Source organism: Cervus canadensis, chromosome 18 (assembly GCF_019320065.1).
Source record: "Cervus canadensis isolate Bull #8, Minnesota chromosome 18, ASM1932006v1, whole genome shotgun sequence".
Taxonomy (NCBI): domain Eukaryota; kingdom Metazoa; phylum Chordata; class Mammalia; order Artiodactyla; family Cervidae; genus Cervus; species Cervus canadensis.
In genome coordinates, this window is record NC_057403.1 from 17,274,126 (window position 1) to 17,288,402 (window position 14,277).

The window sequence follows — 14,277 nt, forward strand, 5'->3', positions numbered from 1 at the left end:
ACATGGAAGCAACCTAGATGCCCATCAGCAGACGAATGGATAAGGAAGCTGTGGTACATATACACCATGGAATATTACTCAGCCGTTAAAAGAATTCATTTGAATCAGTTCTAATGAGATGGATGAAACTGGAGCCCATTATTCAGAGTGAAGTAAGCCAGAAAGATAAAGAACATTACAGCATACTAACACATATATATGGAATTAGAAAGATGGTAATGATAACCCTATATGCAAAACAGAAAAAGAGACACAGAAATACAGAACAGACTTTTGAACTCTGTGGGAGAAGGTGAGGGTGGGATGTTTCAAAAGAACAGCATGTATATTATCTATGGTGAAACAGATCACCAGCCAGGTGGGATGCATGAGACAAGTGCTCGGGCCTGGTGCACTGGGAAGACCCAGAGGAATCGGGTGGAGAGGGAGGTGGGAGGGGGATTGGGATGGGGAATATGTGTAAATCTATGGCTGATTCATATCAATGTATGACAAAACCCACTGAAATGTTGTGAAGTAATTAGCCTCCAACTAATTTTAAAAAAAAAAGTAAAAAAAAAAACATTTCTTTAAAACAAAAGAGCTCATTCTGTTTTCTTGCCAAGAGGTCTCCACTGTGTGGATGGCCCACATTTTGTTTCTCTGTTCATCTGGTGATGGACATTTGGATGATTTCCAGTTGAGGCTGTCATGAATAATGCATGAACAGACAGACACTGCTGTGGACATTCATGCCCAAGTCTCTGTGTGAAGGCTGTGTCTGAGGTTCAAACTGCGCTTACGCTATTTGGGGGATGGTCATCCTCAGTGATTGAACTTCGTGGAGCCACTGGAGCCTGCATATTTCTGCCCTGCGCAAGACTTCTCCAAGGGGCTGTCTTGGCTCCAGAGCTCCTCCCCAGGGGGCTGGGACTTTGTCAAGTCAGCACATGGTCTGTGTCCCTTGCTTCTCTCCTGTCACAGGTGTGTCTTCCTACCAAACCTCTTGCACTGCTGACTCAGCCTTGATGTCAGCTTTCCAGAGCACCCAGCCCAAGGCACACATGGAGTGTGCTCGGAACAGTACCTAGCATGTTCTTTATCATTGTGATTATAACGTGGAGGCAGGCACATGAGTTCTGATGCTGGGTGACTGGGTGCAGCTCCAGTGCCCCCCTGAGGGGAGAACAGTAGTGCTAGAGCCTGTCCCACTTGGGCCCAGCCATCCAGAACTTTCCAGTAAAAAATCCACCTGCAATGCAGGAGAATCGGGCTCCATCCCTGGGTCAGGAAGATCCCCTGGAGGAGGAAATGGCAACCCAACCCAGTATTCTTGCCTGGGAAAGCCCGTGGACAGAGAAGCCTGGAGGGCTACAGTCCATAGGGTCCCAGAGAGTAGGATACGGCTGAGCATGCACGCTGTGAGAATGCATGCCAGGGCCCAGCTCTAAAGGGAGTGAGGGAGCGAGGAGAGAGGGGGTCAGAATCCCAAGCAGAGAAAATAGAGGAGAATATTCCATTCTTTTTGTTCTTTTTTTCTGACAGGGAAGTAGGGTTTATTAGTGAGCATGTGTAAGGAGGGGACAGCACCAAGGCTCTCATGAGCACATGATCTGCTATTTGTCCAGAGGGCCACCATTAGGGATGTATTTAACCCCTAGCCATCTCGGATGAGCCGCTTTTCTGCTACCATGTTTTCAAATTCATCCGCCTTAAACTTAGTAAATTCTCACTTCTTGGATCTTCTGGCAGCCAGGGAACTTGAACTTGGCCCTGTGGAGAAGCCTCAATCACATGCTCCTTGTTCTGCAGCTTGGTGCGGACAGACATTATGACTTGCCCAATGTGGACACTGGCAACTATGCCCTGGGGCCTTCCAAAGGGACTGCACATACCCGTCTAGAGCCTAGACTGGGGACAGCAGGCCAGTCATGAATGTCCACTGGAAAGTGCTGTCTCCAAGGTCCCTTAGAGCAACCGGCTGCGGACACGACTGAGGTGGCTGCTATCTGCAGCCATTGCACAGCAGTCCTACCCTTTTTCTGTCCTCAGCTTCCCCGTCTGAAGCCGCCTTGGGGAAGCAAGAATCTTGGTAATGTTCTGAGCTGTCATGATGAAACAGTGCTGCATAATTTTATTACTGAACCGAGATAGCTCTTGGGACAAAAGGCAGTTTCAGAGTCTTTTATTACTGAAGAGGATCTGAAACATTTGCATTTTGCCTGATATTGTGTCCAAAGGGCATGGAGGAATTGTCCTCATAGCTGTCCACAGGAACAAGGAAGGGAAAAAAAAACAGACATCGGGTCAGCTTGTGCTCCTGGAGTCCTGATACTCCACTTGATAGACATGGTGATTCCACAGTGGTCATTTCCTGCCTCTCCCTGAACACTCTGGGACAAAAGCCATTAGGTGGGACAGAGTTAGTAGGCAGGGGCTGCGGGAGGGCCGTCTGGCCCAGAGAAGGGAGTCAGAGTCTGCCCAGTGTGAAGGAGACATGGAGGCAGGGAGTAGGCATGGGAGAAGGCCACCCATAACATGCAACAGGGTCCATCACATAAGCAAGTGAATCCACGATTACAGGAGCGGGGTTCTCACTGTCAAAGTGGTGAGGTCTGAAGCAGGAAGGGAGGAAGCCAGCATGACACTGTGGCTCTAGGCTGGAATTAGGCATCAGTGTGAACTCGAGGTTCTCCATAGGTCGTCAAGAGATACAGGTAGACGTAAACGTGTGTGTGCACTGAACGGTATGGAGCACACAGATATTGGCCTCGAAGTACCATTAACCACTAACAAGAACCAGGGCTCTTTGTAGAATGGGCTCATTTTGAGGGGACTGTGTGTGTGTGTTAGTCGCTCAGTCATGTCTGACTCTTTGCGACCGCATCAGTCCATGGAATTCTCCAGGCAAGAATACTAGAGTGCGTTAGCCATTCCCTTCTCCAGGGGCTCTTCCCAACCCAGGAATCAAACTTGGGTCTCCTGCACTGCAGGCAGATTCTTCACCATCTGAGCCACCAGGGAAAGCCAGGGCAGCAAAAGTTCAAGGTGAGTCTGAGACATCTTGTTATGCCGGAAAGTCAAGACGTGCACAAGGAAGGATGGGGTCATGTCGAGAGGATGCAGAAGTCACCTGACGTCCTCTGGCCTAAAAAGGGATAATTGGGACATCAGAATAAATCATAGTAACTTGTTTGATTTCCACAGCTGATGTAACCAAGTGCCATAGAGTGGCTCAAACAACAGAAACGAATTTGTCTCACAGGCCTGGAGTCCAAGATCCAGGTGTTGGCAGCGCTGGCTTCTTCTGAGGCTCTGAGGGAACATCTGTCCCCTGCCTCGCTCTCTGCTTCTGGTGGTTTGCTGCACTCTTTGCTTTCTTTGGCTTGTAGAAGCATCACCCTGATCTCTGTTTTCATTTTTACATGGCATTCTCCCCACGGGTCGTTGTCCAAATTTCCCCTCTTTAAAAGGACACCAGTCATGTTGGAGTAGGGACCACCCTACTTCAGTCTGACCTTATCTTAACTAATGACCCTATTTTCAAACAAGGGCACATTCTGAAGTCCTGGGGAGTTAAGACTTCAATAGATTTTAAGTTGGGGGGGGGGTATACAACTCAACCCATAATACATGATAAAAGATTATAATGTAAGGGATCAACAGGAAGCCACATGTCCATACTGATACATAAATACTGATTTAAATAAATTAATTCACTCAAAAAGCAAATGTGTGATAAGGAACAGATTTATATAGTCTCAAAGCACCTCCCCACTAGTTACTTATTCATAACAAAGGGTGAAAGAAGAAACCTATAAAGAGGCCCCATCTCCAAATACAGTCACCTTAGGGTGAGGGCTTCAACACATGAATTTCAGGGTCAGGGAGCAAGATTTGGTCCATAACAACAGCCTTGTTCCCAAAGAGGGGAACTGAGGGGATGTCACGCTATGGTTTTCAGAGGTCCCCAGCAGTCACCTGCTCATCAGTATCCCTAGGGTTGCCTCCCTTTCCTCCCATGTCCCCACCCTCTACAGGTGCTTCCAGGGATCCTGCAGCCAAATCGACCACATGACCTTGAATCCTGGTCACAGGAACTGCTTCTGGGGACCCCAAACTCACCCGTTGCCTCTACCTCCAGCTTTGGACCAGACGTCCAACCTGGCAGGGAGAGGAGGGGCCAGATGCCACCTTGGGGCAGGGGCAAGCACACCTGTGCAACTTCAGAATCCCAGTCTGGACACCTGACTGGCACTGGCTGACAAAAATCTCTTTCCCAGGGAATTTGGGACTAAGACCAAGAGATTCTGGCTCAGCCTCTCAAAGAGAAGTTATGAAATGGGAGCTGGGGACTTCCCTGGTGGTCCAGTGGTTAAGACTCCATGCTGCCACTGCAGGGGGTATGGGTTCCATTCCTGGTTGGGCGATTAAGATCCCATGGTTCGGCCAAATAAAATTAAACTGAGTTGAAAAAAAAAAAAAAAAAAAAACACGGAGCTGGAGGAAGCCTGCTTTCTCCATGCCAGGCCCTGAGAGACAGGGAAAGCAGAGCTGCAGGAGAGGAGGAGAAAGATGGACAGAGATGCACAGAGGTGAGGTAGTGCGGGGCACTGATGCTGCTCTGACATTGTCTCTTTCTTTTTCCTTTCTCTTCTGAGACCTGGCTGAGCCCTCTCACAACATGTGCTGTCCCCTAGCATACCCTCCCTTCCCCCTTCCTGTTTTCTTTAAGGCATCCTGGATTAGTGCCCCAGTTACTATTGCTGCAAAACAAATTACCCCAACATCGAGCAGCTTGAAACAATCACGTTATTTTCTCTCCCACTTTCTATGGGTCAGGAATGGAGGAAGGGCTCTGTGGGGTGGTTCTGGTTTAGGACCCCTCACACAGGTGCAACTAGGCATGCCACTCCCACAGGGCTGATATCACTGCTTCTTATTTAAGCCACTATGTTTGGGCTTCCCTGGTGGCTCAGATGGTAAAGAATCTGCCTGCAATGCGGGAGACCTGGGTTCCATCCCTGGGTTGGGAAGATCCCCTGGAGGAGGAAATGGCAACCCACTCCAGTATTCTAGCCTGGAGAATCCCATGGACAGAGGAGCCTGGCGGACTGCAGTCCATGGGGTCACAAAGAGTTGGACATGACTGAGTGACTAAGCTCACACACACACACAGACACACATATCTTTGGGAAGCCTGGCATGCTGTAGTTCATGGGGTCGCAGAGTCGGACAGGACTTAGCGACTGAACAACCACCACCTTTGGGGGCAATTTGTTTACACAGCAATATATAATAAATACACCTAGAAAGTGGCAGAGCTGACATCTTGGACTTGAGATCTAAGACTGGTGTTTTTTTCTCCCTAGAAAATATTGAAGCTCCAAGCCTGGGCAGGGCCAGGAGACTTTTGGGAGACTGCAGGTGGTGACGGTTGGGGAAGGTGGCAGGTTTAATGATTTCCTGAAAGGGGAAGATGGAAGTTTTGTTAATTAACCTAAAGCAAGACAGACAAGGGGAGAGAACAGAGAAGATGGTCTAACTCTGGCCTGTTTCTTTGGGAAAGTTTTATTTGCCTTTAGTTTCACTGTATGTGTTCGTTTCTTTGTAATTCTACCTCATTTAAAAAATAGCTCATTTATTTATTTTTGGCGGTGCTGGGTCTTCATTGCTGTGTAGGCTTTCTCTAGTTTCGGTGAGGTAAGCCGGGGCTGCTCTCTAGTTGCAGTGCACAGGCTTCTCATTGCAGTGGCTTCTCTTGTTGTGGAGGACAGGCTCTAAGGCACTCCGGCTTCCGTAGCTGCAGTCCATGGGCTTAACAGTCGCAGCTCCTGGGCTCCAGAACACAGGATCAACAGCTGTGCCGCACAGGCTTAGTTGCTCTGCAGCCTGTGGGATCCTCCTGGATCAGGGATTACCCGTGTCTCTTGCATTGTCAGGTTCTTTACCTCTGAGCCACCAGGAAAGCCCTCTACCTAATTTTTAATTAGGAATTAAATTTTACGAATTGATTTAATTATGAATTAAATTACCTAATTTCTAATTTTAATTAGGTCAGAGCAGCACAATGAACATCTACATTCCTTTACGTCAATTTCATAAATGATTATAACATTTTGCCACATCAGTTTTACAACACTCCAAAAATTTTCTCATGCATTTAGAAGAGAAATATGCAGGACATAAACAGGTCAAATTCTCACAAAGGATGATGCCCACGTAAGCATGAGCTAGAGCCTGCCAGGGACAGATGCTGCCCTTGATTCCCCTCATCCCCCACCCACCCTCCTCCCCAAAAGCAACTATCAGCATGTTTCTCGGACCACATCACTGGGGCAGGTTTGAAATGAGATTGTTCTCATCATAATCCTTCTAGGGAGGATTAAAGATTCCTTGGAGAATCAGCAGAAAGCTCTCCAGGCCTCTCTCCTAGCTGAAAATGCAGATAACACACAACAGTTGCTGCTCAACTTGTAGAGATGGCCAGCCCTGAAGCTCACCCTAGAATGAACCTCCGGGAAAAGGCGGAAGCAGACACAGCTGGCTCCAGGGGGCTCCTGGGAGACTCGGCTCAGGCAGTTCTGCAAGGATCAGCAAGAGGGTCCTGCCTGGCCTTCTTCTTCCTCCTCTGGGAATCTAGCTGCTTCCCTCTGCAAGTGACCAGAGGATGCCCTTTGGTACAGTTGCTGGCTTTGTCGTTTGTGTCGGCGGGCAGATGTGAACAAGCTAGTCCTGGGCCGGACTGGAGTCGGGGCTGACTGATGGGTTCGTGAGCACAAGTGGACGTTTTAGAATGTAGATTTTATTTCTATTCAGGCGTGGTGAGGCCAAGAGATCAGGAGTCAACTGCCAATGGAAAGATAGGTGATGACTCACAGGTCCCAAGATGAGGTGGATAAGCCAAGCCATGAAAGGCCCCATGAGAGAACACTGAGGCTGGTCTCAGGCCTGGGTGGGGAGGTGGGTGAGAGCCTTTATTGTGGTTTATACAGGAGGGAACCGGGGAAGCAGGGTTAAGTCAGCTTAAAATTGGCTTGTTTGAATCATTTCAGTGGGCCCTGAGGCATAAGGGGCTGTCCCTAGTTGGTTGATACTTGGCCCTTGGGTAATGAAGGAAGGGCAATATTGGGCCCAAACCGGAGCGTTCCGGAAAAAGCAAGCGGCTGGGGACACGAGTTCTGGGTTGGTTAATTTGCATATGAAAGGCCTGCTGGCAGGCAAGCCTTTTGCTATCTCTAGGAATCAGCCTTCCAGGGGCGGGGGAGCCTGGTGGGCTGACATCTATGCGGTTGCACAGAGTCGGACACAACTGAAGTGACTTAGCAGCAGCAGCAGGAATCAGCCAACTCTGTAGGCTGTCAAGGGTCAGCAAGGCCCCAGATGCATCATAATACAGAAAACTTGTAAAATGCGGTTAAAACCATTCATGAGCCAAGAAATCTGTTAAACACTTTCTCTGCATTAGCTCTTTCAGCCCTGGCAGAGAAATTATAAGGCATGATCAAATTTATCTGATAAGGACACTGGGAACATTTCCCACAGTTTGACAACTCAAATTTATTCATGTTGCAGCAGAGGACTTCCAAATCCCCTGCGCTCTCTCCCCCAGCAGAAGACCTAGGGTTATATGAAATGTGGGGAAGGGTAGTGTGTGGGTGAAATTTAAATGATACTTTTTTTTTTTGCCATGCCAAGCAGCTTGTGGGATCTTAGTTCCCCAACCAGGGGAACTACCTTAAGCAGTGAGAGCTGCAGTCCTAACCACTGGACTGCCAGGGAATTCCTGACTTGGTGTATTGACTGACAAAGAAAAGCAGGGCTGTGAGCAAGCGAATCAATAAGGCCTGGACTGCAAAAAGAACTCAGTGTCCCATTTCCTTGGAAGCTATGAAATTAAGCTCAATATGTAACACTGAGCCTGGAGACCCCTTATCTGAAGCTCTGAACCTGGGCTGGGGCTGGAGGTTATGTCTCCAGGTCAGTTATTTAGACCCCTCAGGCAAAAGTGGAATGTCCCATTCTCATTAATTTGATTTCAAATATCCAAGTCTCTGAGAGTCTTTTAGAGAATGATGCTTCTCCACATTTTGTCCTTGGAAGTCAATTAACAAAAGCAATTTTACAGATTCACAGATAAGTACTATTCAATACCCATTTCCCAGAGGAGGAAACTGAGGCTCAGCAATAAAAGTCTCTTGTTCTAAGTCATTGTTAGGGGAAGCACACTGATTGAAACTGCCCACCCTGGCCAGGCACCATTTGCATGAGTTGTTTTATGACGGGAGATCCTGATAAGGAATACGGAACTAATAAGCCACCACCAACCAGAAGAGTTTGGGAAAGGTCAAAAGGAGACACCGTGTGTCTGTCCACTTCCCAGAATCCCTCTCGCTAGCATCCATCTTGGCTGAGCGATGTGTGCGCCACCAGGAAAGACTCTGAATTAGAGTGATTGGCCAAAGACTACCTGGAAACTAATCCCATCACCATGAAACCCAAGACTGCGAGCCACGCAGCAGAGCCGTTCTCCTGGGTTCCCTTACCTACTGCTCTCCACCCGGGTGCCCTTTCCCAATAAAATCTCTTGCTTTGTCAGCATGTGTCTCCTCAGACAATTCATTTCCGAGTGTTAGACAAGAGCCCAGTTTCGGGCCCTGGAAGGGGTCCCCCTTCCTGCAACACGTCCACTTCCCAGAAATCCTCTCGCTAGCATCCATCTTGGCTGAGTGATGCGTGCGCCACCGGGAAAGACTCTGAATTAGATTGATTGGTCAAAGACCACCCAGAAACTAATCCCATCACCATAAAACCCGAGACTGTGAGCCACCCGGCAGAGCAGCTCTCCTGGGTTCCCCTACCCTACTGCTCTCCACCCGGGCGCCCTTTCCCAATAAAATCTCTTGCTTTGTCAGCACATGTGTCTCTTCGGACAATTCATTTCCGAGTGTTAGACGAGAGTCCAGTTTCGGGCCCTGGAAGGGGTCCCCCTTCCTACAACATCATGACTGAAGCAGCAGCAAACCATACCTATCTGGCTCCAGAGCCTGAAGTCTAATACTTCCCAGACTGCGGTGTGGGCACTAAGAGGGGGACACTCAGAACCCCCTCCTTCGCCCACCCCAGGGCTTCTAATCCATCCCAGACTCCCACGTGGGAAAAGCTAGACATAAATTTCTCAAATGAGTCTTGAGCATGTGTCAAAGTTGATTTATCACCAACAGTGGGGTTGCAGGAGGCGGGGGGTGGTGGGAGGCCGGGGTTGGGGTTGGGGGACCAGCAGATAGAGTGAGCCCGGTGAGGTGGGCAGGCAGAGAGCAGAGCAGCCAGGCACAGTCTTGTTTATTTCCCCAGGATGTCAAAGCACCACATTCTCATCAGCGTAGCATTAGATGTGGGAGGACATCTTTAGGCAGGAGACATTAATTGGAAATAATAAGCAACTTCTGAGAAGCGAAGCCAGTCCACCTGAGGCCATAGAGTTGATCCCCTAGCAGAAGCCAATTAGCAGCCAGGCACCAACAGTCCATCTCCAAAGGGTCAGGTGGGGGGTCTGCCCAGCAAAGGGGCTCCACGATTAGTGATCTGTACATTTCTCTAGTGAGTAGAGATGCAGAACATGGTGGGCTTCAGTTTCAGTTCGGGGACAAAATGTTTTCTTTCTCAGAAGCAAGTAGGAGTGGGACAGTGTTTTGTTTGGGGCAAATTGAGCTTAAAGACTGAGATGGTCTTTGTCAAATATTTTATCTAACAGGCTCACTGTGGGAATTTTAATAATTTCACAAGCCAGCAGCATACAAGATAATGTCCCTTAAGAAGTCAATAAAGAAGGATGGCTCAGACGGTAAAGACTCTGCCTACAATGCAGGAGGCTTGGGTTCGATCCCTGGGTGGGGAAGATCCCCTGGAGAAGGGAATGGCAACGTATGCCAGTACTCTTGCCTGGGAAATCCCGTGGACAGAGGAGCCTGGTGGGTCACAGTCCGTGGGGTCACAAAAAGTCAGACATGACTGAATGACTAACACTTTCACTTTTCTGCAAATCAGTGACAGATGAACTACACTATTGTTCCAGGCAAGGGAAGACGAAAGAAATATAGCCCAAATTTAGCTGAGCTGTACCCTTATACAAGTTGGTTCTTGAGAGAGGCTGCTTAACCAACCATGAGATGATGTCCAGCTACCAACCAGGGAAAACAAAAGTCCTTTCATTGATAGAGCACGTTGCTAGGGGAAAATGTAGGTGTTGGCTGGCAGGATGATCTTTCTCTAGGCTGCTGACTGCTTTTTGCCCCTGAGGGGGAAAGAGTCGCCTTTGCAGTGGCAGAAGCTAAAGACTCAAGGTCTTCAGAGAGTTATTTTTGCTTTTTCTCTTTTTAAAATGTGGAGTACAGTTGATTGGTTTCAGGTGTACAGAAAAGTGAGTCAGTTATACACATCCACATATCCACTCTTTGTAGATTCTTTTCCCATATACTGCAAGGAAATCAAACCAGTAAATCCTAAAGGAAATCAACCCTGAACATTTATTGGAAGGACTGATGCTGAAGCTGAAGCTCCAATACTTTGACCACCTGATGCGAAGAACCAACTTGTTGAAAAAGACCCCGATGCTCGGAAAGATTGAAGGCAAAAGGAGAAGGGGGTGGCAGAGGATGAGATGGTTAGATAGCATCATTGACTCAATGGACATGAATTTGAGCAAACTCTGGGAGATGGTGAAGGACAGAGGAGCCTGGAGTGCTGCAGTCCACGGGGTGTCAACAGAGTTGGACATAACTTAGCGACTAAACAACCACCACACCATATAGGCCATTACAGAGTATTGAGTAGAGTTCCCTGTGCCAAACACCAGGTTCTTATCAGTTTTTTATTTTATATATAGTAGCGTGTATATGTCAATCCCAGTCTCCCAATTTATCCCTCTCCTCTTTATCCCCTGGTAACTATGTTTGTTTTCTATATCCATGACTCTTTACTTCTGTTTTGTAAGGTCATTTGTACCCACACCCCCCCCCCTTTTTTTTTTCTTAGATTCCACAGAGAGATTTATTTAGATCAGCAAAAGATAGTTTTGTCCAGACGGGACACTCTTGGATGGTCCTCGTAAATTCTGCACATTTATGCTCTAAACACCTGATGCCCATAGTTGCCTTTTCACCTGTTCTTATTGACAAACCCCCAGTGGGGTCTCCGAGCAGCTGAGCCACTAAGTGCTAATCAGCAACCACAGATGTGGAAGATGACATCCTGACATCCGATTTCACTTTTACCTCAAAATAGTACCTTTATCCTTGAAAACACCTTCACTCTTAAAAACAACTTCGTTTTTGTCATAAACAAGTGGATCTGAAATCGTATCATAATCACTTCACAGCAGACAGACTGGCTGGACCCAGGGCTCTGGCACTTCACCATCAGGCCCTGCATCCACCTGGCGCTTCACACTCCAGTCTAGCAGCCTGCAGCCGCTGGCTGGGGAATTTGCCGAAAACAGGCATCTGGCAGATGGTTTCCTAAAGATCCAACCCACTCTGCATAGTTTACCTATAACTCACACCCTCTTGAAAGGCTTTTTTTCATTCTTTCGTTTTTCTAGGCTCTTTAAAAAAACAATGTGATACTGAATTAACAGTGCTGCCAATATCAATTTCCTGATTTTGACAAGGTGCTATTGTTATGTAAAATGTGAACCTTGAGGGAAAGCTGGGTGTGATACAATAGAAATTAATATTTGGTCTTTGACCCCAGCTCCTGGCACACAGTTCCTAAAACCCTTGAAATCTTCAAAGCGAGAGTGTTCTGTGTAGGCAAATGAGGTGATTGGTCATTGGGGGTCCCTAGAAAGCATCAGGATAGGGGCTGGTCACCAGAAAGACCAAGGCATGATTAGAGGGGTCAAACTTTCTAACCCCAACCCTAAACTAACCCTTACCCTAACCCTAACCCTCATCCCACCTTGGACCTCTGGGGAAGGGACAGGGGTTAGAAGTTGAATGAATCACCAGTGGCCAATGGTGTAATCAATCATGCCTGTGTGATGAAACGTCCATAAAAACCCTAAGTGACAGGATTCAGAGAGCTTCTGGGTTGGAAAAGACATGAAGTTTCTAGGAGGGTGGTGCTCCCAGAGAAGACACATACCCCATACCTAGCCTTATGCATCTCTTCTATTTGGCTGTTTCTGAGTTGCATCCTTTATAAAAAAAACAAAACAAAACAAAACAGAGGGACAGCCCTGGCAGTCCAGTGGTTAAGATTCCATGCTTCCAGTGCAGGGGGCATGGGTTCGATCCCTGGTCAGGGAACAAAGATCCCACATGCCACGAGGTTCAGCCATAAAATACCAATAATAAATCACAAAATGCAAGTTAAGTGCCTCTCTGAGTTTTATAAGCTGTTCTGGCAAATGACTGAACCTGAAAGGGAGGGGGCTGTGGAAACCTCCAACCTTGTAGCCAAGTCTGAGTGAAGTTCAGGTAACTTGGGGACCCAATGCTTGCTACTGGCATCTGAAGTGAGGCATTCTTTTGGGCTGAGCCCCTAACCTGTGGAGTCTGACTGACTCTGGGCAGTTTTCATACTGAACTGCAGGACGCTAGCTGGCATTAGAAACTCAGAGACAGTATGAGAAAAGAAAACCACACATTTGGTATCAGTAGTATTGTGAGTAAAAACATCTCCGTAAGTGAAGGGTGCACACAGGAACCCTGCCGGGGTCCAGCCCCAGCAAGATCCAGGGGAACCCTCAGGATGAACGGCATCGGCGAATGAGAGAGAGAGTGAGACAAAGCTCGGGGCTAAGTCTGAAGTTTATTTTTGCACGGCCCCTTTATACCCTTAACAACATCTTTGGGGGAAGTGCATATTGCTTACACACAGGGCATCTCAAAACATTACAGCAACTTGACCTTCAACAGAAACAGGATGTCACCCACATACTTTTCGTTCACAAGAGTCTTTCTTATCATTTGACCTTCAGGCCTGCTAACATTTTATGGCTTGCACCTGGTGGGACTTAAGCAACTTCAGTAGCCAACCCTGTTTTTCTTATAATTAATCTATTTTCTTTCTAATAAGCTCATCTTTATTGGAACTAGATAGGATTACATTTTTACAGAACAGAAATGCAAAGGACTGCAGAAACAGCAGATATGGCACAAAACAGGCTCTTAGTCTAAAAGTTAAACTACCTGCAAGAAGTCGCCAGCTAATCTCTACCTAAAGTAATTTCTATTAGGCACATTTGTGGCTACCATATTTGTGGAGCTTTTCTCATCCTGCGAAGGGGCCTATGCTTAATAGTTTCTTTTGTTAGCGTACTGTGCTTAGGATGTTTAGAACAATCAAGAGCATTTTGTGCAATGAGATCACACATTTATCAAACAAGCCAAAATGCCAGCAAAATGTTTGAATGGAAGCACTTCCTTCATCTCTGGCCCCTTCATAGGGTACCAGCGTCCAGAAGATTTATTAATTAGGGTTTTAAGTTGGTCCTCATCCAGTGAAAGAGGAGCAGGAGAGCTCTGGGCAGGCAACACAAGAATCCGCAGCAGGGCAAACAAGAACAACAGCAGAAAAGGGGGGAGGATACAGGGTGGGGTAGAGGCCGAGGCCAACCTGGAGGGTCCCTTATCCTAGACGGCCTTGCCTGTCAGGTTTTTTCCTCGTGACCTCGTCATGGATGGGGTCCCGGACGGCCTTGCCTGCCCGGTATTTTCTTCATGATCTCGTCACGGGCGGGACCTCCCATAACAGCTCCCGGCAGAACCCTTCTCCTATTTCTGCAACTTCTTTTGAGTTAAACTATTTCAAAATGAAATGTTATACTTTTTTTTTTTTAAAGATGTGAAGGCCACTTGGATTTAATTTTTCATTTACAATAAACTTTTTTCAAATTTGCAGCTTTTTGCAAAGGGCAGCATTATATTATACACCTCTATTTTATCTACCTTGGCAAGACTTTGTGGACTTTTGAAGCAATTCGCCTAAGCACCTTTCCTTTCTAAAATAAAATTTAAATTTAGCTTTCATTGTGCACTAAATGTAATGTAAAATTTTACAACTCAGATGCAAATACATTCCAGAGGGCTTGAATGTAAGGTAAGCCACTCATTCAGAGAAGTCACCCAAGATTTAGAAGCAGAAGTTCAGAACCTAGAACCTGCCTTCTTTGGGTAAGTGGAGGTGTTGTCTGCAGACCAGCTCGATCTAAACCTGGATAATGCAAGTAAACATTTATTGAGTGCCGGGCACCGTTTTAACAGCCTTACTGGATTAACTCACTTAATCTTTTAC

The 14,277-nt window shown here is 47.1% G+C and overlaps 1 protein-coding gene and 1 pseudogene across 5 annotated transcripts in view; both read right to left on the minus strand.

Moving 5' to 3' along the window:
• The window catches only part of CEACAM20 (CEA cell adhesion molecule 20), a 92,878-nt gene that overhangs the window by 60,152 nt on the left and 18,449 nt on the right, over positions 1-14,277 (minus strand). The window lies entirely within an intron of this gene.
• LOC122421820 lies at positions 1,930-2,046 on the minus strand (annotated as a pseudogene).